Below are 7,608 nucleotides of genomic sequence, written 5' to 3'. Positions count from 1 at the left end.
GTACATATGCATAAAACTATTTTCAACATTAGTACACATAGGTTCACACTGCAATAGCACTTTAATAAATATTTGTCAGTTATTAAGAATCATTTTTATTTTTATTCGTACACTCTATGTGTATGTGTACAAAAAAGCTCAGTGACTTCAATATTCTCAATATCACACATAATTAGGTATATGCTAATTTCTGTGCAGCTGCAGTGGAAGAAAATTGCAAAATTATATTTCATTAAAATTAAACTATTTTTCGGATTTTATCGAGGTTTTTGTGTTTTAATTTTCTCCCGACGTGTCTCAGCCTTCATGGTCACGGGGGGACTGAGGTGTTGGTCATCCACAAAGTCAAAGTTACAATATCTACCTACATTTTACAATTATACAACTTTTTTTTTATTTAAAATTTTTGCTGTTCGTGGTCCGATCTGCGCAGAATTATATTTCAATTATCAATACTGTTGTCAACGGACAGCCGAATTGATTTTAAAATACAATTTTAATGTAAAAAAAAATTGTACCGTTTTCTGGAACAAGTATGTGATTTGTAGTTTAAACCTGTAGGCGGTGTGGCTACTGCTCAAGGACTGTAAATCGTAGCGCTTACCATAAGCTACTCAAGCCATTCATTAAGGTAAATACTTAAGTTACGAATAAAATGTACATGTCATCCAAATTAAATGGCTCATATAATAAATCAAAACCGTCCATAATGTAAAAAAGTTCGCAGAGAAAACGTCCGTTAGCCGACTGATTGTAAACGACTTGTTGAATTAAGAAAAAAAGGATAATGTTTGTAGTAGTGACATTCCGACATGTTACTTAAAATTAATTTATAAGAAAGTGTTTCAAAAATGACTGTTGTCGAAAGAAGCAGACTTTGTTCAAATGAGAATTTATTGACGTCATCGCAGTCGTGTTAAAAATTGACTTTATTTACTTATAATAAATATTTAACATTTAAATTTTAATTTTGCATGCTATAAGAATCGAAATAATAAAGTCGAGTTTATGGCCACATGGTTTCATTGTTGCTGGTTTTCCTGGTACTTAATGTGTCCTTGGGTTCCATTGTTTTGCATATATTTTGAATAAATCTTGGACATGAGTGCTTGAAAATTGAGAATAAATTATAGGTACCTACTAGATATAAAAATTACTTGTTTAGCCAAATACCGGGTACCGGATATCCGATTAGTAGTAACTAGATAACCAGACACCGATATGCAATCACAAGAATCCAGGGGTATTCAGGTGTACCAATATAATGTCGGACACTGCAGGAAGTGGATCGCATGGATATACACCAACTGGCTGGAAGTTGGGACATGATTTCCCGTTGACCGTTTTTCACTGTATGTATTGTGCACAACGATCGCACTGATTGATCTCTGCCACAGCTAATACTAAGGCACAAAATACTTAAACTAAACTTAAACTAAGTTTTCTTTGGAACCTTCTCTAGTTGCCAATAAAACCCACCATAATAGGTTCAGCCTTTTCGGAGATTATACCGAACACAGACAGGATAATTAAAACGCATATTCAGGCTTCTGTACTGCGAGAATAACAGAAGTCTTTTAAAAAAAAAATAAGCCGCCCTACATTATTTTTATGTATAGTTTATGTTGTCTTAAGTCATTATAATACATCAGATTAAAAATGGTAGATAACATATACTATCTTGTTCTTTGAGTGTATATCCTGATTATACGCTAGTGTGCATCCGAGCAGGATTACTAGGCTATGATTAAGATTGTCTCCAATAACACTTATCTCTTTGACTTTACCAAGGGGAAGACATTGTTCGCGTGTTCTTTTAAAAAGGAATCACTGCACTATTTTGCACTACACTACACTAACTCGAAGGATTTTATCCTCTTCTATCTATGTACTTAGCTAGCTTTTATTTACTGTAAGGCTCCTACAAAATACATAAATATTTTGTCCAGAGATAAATAAGTAACACTATAAAGGTTGTTCCTTAATAAAAATAAATATGAATACATTTGAAACTAAACCGACACACCTGTTCTATTGTGTAGTTTTAAAAAGTCAATCATCTAATATTTTTGGTGTAATATATATAAAAAGAAGAGACTAAGAAAATGTGTTAAATGAAAATATTTTTGGCGTAAAATTGTATAAAAATGAGTGAAATGAAAATGTTCATATGACTTAACGACTTGGTCATAATATAAGTAGTCATCGTGTGGCAAAAATGTAACACACGAGACTGAACCATGACAAACGTTATAGTTTCGATTCCGTGCATTCTTTCTGACTTTGTATTGTATACCTTTTTTCTTCTTTATTTTTCTTTATTTTGGGATCGGCGCCAATTACAATTACGCATGTCATAGGTATTTTTTTTTTCAAATGATTCGACTGATGGTCATGATGTATCCATATTGTTTTGCGGCAGTATCACTATTGTATACAGGGTTGTACGCTATTTGATACGTCTGTCCCCCCGCTCCCAAAGTTAACACTATTCAGATAAGTTGATGGTGAGTTCGAGTTTGACGGGATTATAAAATTAGTGATACTGCCGTTGGTTCAAAAAAAGGGTGACAAGGGGGCGAGCAGGGTCTACTGGACACGTTGCCCACTCGCCCCCATTATAAAATAGGTTTGGTTTAAATAATGTCTTGGGCAGGTGATTGATTATTGTGTTTCATGAAAAGAATTGCCTGACATAGAAATCGAATCAAGACTAGGCAATGTATGATGCTATTAGCTTTGCCTGGTCTAAATCCCCAGAAGCAGAATACGATACACACTTGATTTGGAATGTTGGCAGATAAACAAAACTTTACAATATACCGTATCAATTATTATTTTACATGTATCACGCTTTAGGCGAGTCCATTATTGCTTATAGCGTAAACAGCTATGGGTAGACATATAAAAGTCAGTTGGACAATATTAAAACGATTGCAACTACGTATTCTTAAAACAAGAGTTCCACGGTAAATAAAGAAACACTACAATGATAATAATTATTATGGATTATCTCACTTCTGTAAAATTAACCAAAGCGAGCAATGACGTTTTATAAATAGACGCGTCATAGACTAACAAAATTGCGCATAAAAACAGCGCATTTACTATTTACTATAGTTACAGCCCTAGCGGCTTGCATTGATACGGCCCGAGTGGGGCCGAGTGTGTCCGAATGGGCCCGAGCGTCGCCCGCCCCGTCGCTATGACAGTCGAATAAAATACATTTATTAATTCAAAAATAAGTTAAATAGTGTGTAGTGTATACTTATTTATAACGTATGAAATGAAACGCTTTTTTCATTAACACATGGAGTATTATTTGTATATCGTCTAAAAACACAGGAAGGTATTTTATTTATAAAAATACAAAACAAGTTGGTTAGCCGACTAGTCGCGACAGTGGTTGGAAGTTGACTAAGTGAATGTCGGGCAATTACCTTGCTTTCGTCTTGCCAGTATTGAGCTTGTATAACGTATCTATGTAATAAAAACATCTAAGAATGCGAGATGATTGTTAATTTTTGTATAATTGAACGCACATGACGCTGACCTTCACACAATATGGCAGCACAATAAAGAACACGGTTGGCATTAAAATCAGAGTACAATTTACTTCATTATAACAAACTATACGGACGTCGTACAGCAAAATATATGGTACCCTACCTATTATATTATATTTACCCACTGGTATAAGAATTAAAATTACTCCCGAAAATATAAAACTAACACTCAAAAAGTGATTTTTAATTAAGTATGAAACGAGATCCAAAACAATAACAATTAAACATTATAATAAAACATGAGGTATTGGACTGTTTAATGATCTTGTTTAATGTTGCACGAGTAGGCATGCCAGTAAGCGGTGATAGCCCAGTTGGGTGTGGAACGGACTGCCAAGACGAACGTCCGCAGGTTCAAATCCCAAGGGCACACACCTCTGACTTTTCTAAAATCATGTGTGTATTCTTCGTGAATTTATCGTTCGCTTTAACGGTGAAGGAAAACATCGTGAGGAAACCTGCACATCTGAGAAATTTTGTATAGGAATTTCGAGGGTGTGTGAAGTCTACCAACCCGCACTAGGTCAGCGTGGTGGACTAAGGCCTAATCCCTCTCAGTAGTAGAGGAGGCCCGTGCTCAGCAGTGGGCAAGTATATAATACAGGGCTGATATTATTATTATTATTAGGCATGCTATATAGCACATTACAATAATTTATTGGAAACATAAACAATTGCCGTTGGAAGTCGGCCAATGTTATTAAAAATATACAAATTCTTGAGATTTATACAAAAACTAGCTTTTGCCCGCGGCTCCGCCCGCGTTATAAAGTTTTTCAGGCTAAAGTTTTCCGTTATAAAAGTAGTAATTTCCCGGGAGCCTTTGTTCTTCCCAGGGTCTCAAACTGTTTCCATACCAAATTTCATCTTAATACGTTGGGTAGTTTTTGAGTTTAACACGTTCAGGCAGACAGATGCAGCCGGGGACTTTGTTTTATAATATATATTTTTAGAACTTTTTAAGAGGACCAATCCCGTCATACATCGTTGTCGCATAACTTTAACCGTTTACGCAACGCACGCAACGGAAGCTCTCAAAACTAATAATTTTTCCCCGTTTTTGCAACATGTTTCATTACTGCTCCGCTCCTATTGGTCATAGCGTGATGATATATAGCCTATAGCACTCGGGATCAAAGGGCTATCCAACACAAAAATATTTTTTCAGTTCAAACCGGTAGTTCCTGAGATTAGCCATTACTGTTCCGCTCCTATTGGCCATAGCGTAATGATATATAGCCTATAGCGCTCCACAAATAAAGGGCTATCCAACACAAAAAGAATTTTTCAGTTTGGACCGGTAGTTCCTGAGATTAGCCATTACTGCTCCGCTCCTATTGAGTATAGCGTGATGATATATAGCCTATAGCAATCCACGAATAAAGGGCTATCCAACGCAAAAAAAAATATTTCAGTTTGGACCGGTAGTTCCTGAGATTAGCCATTACTGCTCCGCTCCTATTGGGTATAGCGTGATGATATATAGCCTATAATACTCCACGAACAAAGGGCTATCCAACGCAAAAAGATTTTTTCAGTTTGGACCAGTAGTTCCTGAGATTAGCCATTACTGCTCCGCTCCTATTGGGTATAGCGTGATGATATATAGCCTATAGCACTCCACGAACAAAGGGCTATCCAATGCAAAAAGAATTTTTCAGTTCGGACCGGTAGTTCCTGAGATTAGGCATTACTGCTCCGCTCCTATTGGGTATAGCGTGATGATATATAGCCTATAGCACTCCACGAACATAGGGCTATCCAACGCAAAAAGAATTTTTCAGTTTGGACCGGTAGTTCCTGTGATTAGCGCGTTCAAACAAACAAACAAACAAACAAACAAACTCTTCAGCTTTATATAATAGTATAGATTATACTTATGTAGTTACTTTTAATGTAAGCTGTCCTTGATTTATGCTACATATTTTGATTAATAAATCGTTTTTGAAAATGATAATAAATAATGACAGGACTAGAGATACTCTGGAGTTTTTCATCTAACAGGAGGTGGACTTAGCAGTAAACAGATCAAAAACACTCTCACTGGGGTTAAACAAATTGAGCTCACAAAGAAATTCTTGAGGAGGCTATCAACTGCGAACCACTGATAGCCGCTGTACTTTTTGTGGCGTATAGTGGACGATGCTGTAGAGGAACAGATGGTTGCGTTCCTCTGTGGAAGGGAAAGATTTCCAGACAGGCAGATGTTGCGCCTGACTGGCCGCGGCCCCTCCGACTGTTCCCATCTATCGCCATATAGCGTGTTTTTGCTGTGCGTTATCACCACAATTATATGTCAGTGTATCGATCATATTGTAGTTCCGGTGATGTTGATGAGATGGCGGTATATATTAATTGTGCCGCCACAAGCATGTCAAAATCTGTCGCGAATCCCTCTGTTGACCCAATGGTGATTTGCGTCATGATCATTTTGACTGCGTGTGTTTTAATGTCGTGACAATGAAAGGAAAAGGGATAGGAAGATTTATGTTTCACTGGATAAAAGCAGTTGAAGATATTGTACATTCTCATATATGTAGTTGTTAAAATTATATTTGATCTTCTCTTATTACGTTAAGACGTGTCCTAAGGGCAATACTGAAGGAATGGAACGTTAGCTTTTACGCATTTAATAGAATATAAAGTGCATGATCGAGATGAACGAAAGAAGAATGATGTATGACAGACGAAGTTTGGGAACAACGGACGACAGACGACGTTAAATGGAAAAATTATTAAATTTACTCGAAAACTATGTTTTATATTTGAACATTTCCCACAATACTATACGTAAAAAACATGCTCGCACTACCGATTCCCTTACATTTTGAGTTTACTCTTAGCATGGTTACTATTCCAAGTTTACGTTCAATGTTCATGACGTCGTATTTAATTACCCAATACGCCCATGGGGCGCTGTTCAAATATCCGTACAAAAATGTAATCAAACGAACCCATGACTAAACGTATACTATGACGCAAAAAGTCACGCTCTGATCGTCACTGATCTCAGACAAAAAAAAACTAAGTGCGTATAACGTTTTTTGTAATTGGCTATGTAAACATACTAAATAGTAATAATTTAATAACATACATTGTTTGTCTCAATATAGTCTCTGATTTAAATAGCCTTAATAAAAAGTTATGTATTTAGTTGAGTTGTTAACTTTAGACGAGTAAAATAAATGACGACATATTATATGTTGTTCCTAAATATAGTTAAGTTGTAAAACAAACACAATCGCACTTCCATTCATAAAAATAAGGGGACATGTGTAAAAATAGTCAGTGTTAGATAACGCACTGTCATTGACCACTGGGTCGACTAATGCACGTGACTCCTTATACTATTTTGTATTTTGTAAAGAAATGTTCTTATTTATTTATTTTATTTATTAGGCTTACCAGCGTTTATCACGCCAAATCACGCGTTAATCCGCTTTGTACCAGCTCGGCCAGTGCCCACGCTTATTGTTTAGGGCAGACGGTGCACTCGTCATCGTATGCTGTATTTATTGTGCGTGCACGTTTTGATTTAGTAACTTCGATTGATTTGATGCGACGGTCCCGCGCAATTATTGTATTGCAACGGGATATTCCGGGGCACATACAAGGAGGCCATCGCGGGGTTTTAGTAGCGTTATATCGGTAAAGAGCGCATACAGTGTTAAGGTTCCGCTAAATACTCGCTTAGACTTACTCGCTAAACTTTGACTCGTAAAACTGATGAAGATTTAAATTAATTAAAACAAACGAACCACAATTATTTTCCAATAACGTTTGTAAGTAAATCAGAAAATATAACTGCGTTAAACTACCTCCGTCGGCAAGCGAAAGGTTTGCTTCATGCCAATAATCAGGCGCTTATGAAGAATATCAGTACAGGTCTTTCAAATTGTTAGCACACGTTACTGTTTGGAAATATGAAATTCACACATTTCTGTCAAATTTTCAAATTCACATATTCCCGTAGGTTTTACAACTACTATCAGTACCTCTTAGACCATTAGTACGGTCAAAAAAAGTCGCTTAATGCGAAAAT

The 7,608-nt window shown here is 36.3% G+C and overlaps 1 protein-coding gene across 1 annotated transcript in view; it reads left to right on the top strand.

Moving 5' to 3' along the window:
• Positions 1 to 7,608, top strand: part of LOC115449799 (serine/threonine-protein kinase D1) — a 151,903-nt gene that overhangs the window by 29,522 nt on the left and 114,773 nt on the right. The gene's annotated exons all lie outside the window — the stretch shown is intronic.

This window comes from Manduca sexta, chromosome 13 (genome assembly GCF_014839805.1).
Source record: "Manduca sexta isolate Smith_Timp_Sample1 chromosome 13, JHU_Msex_v1.0, whole genome shotgun sequence".
NCBI classification, from domain to species: domain Eukaryota; kingdom Metazoa; phylum Arthropoda; class Insecta; order Lepidoptera; family Sphingidae; genus Manduca; species Manduca sexta.
This window is presented reverse-complemented; position numbering and strand designations above follow the sequence as displayed.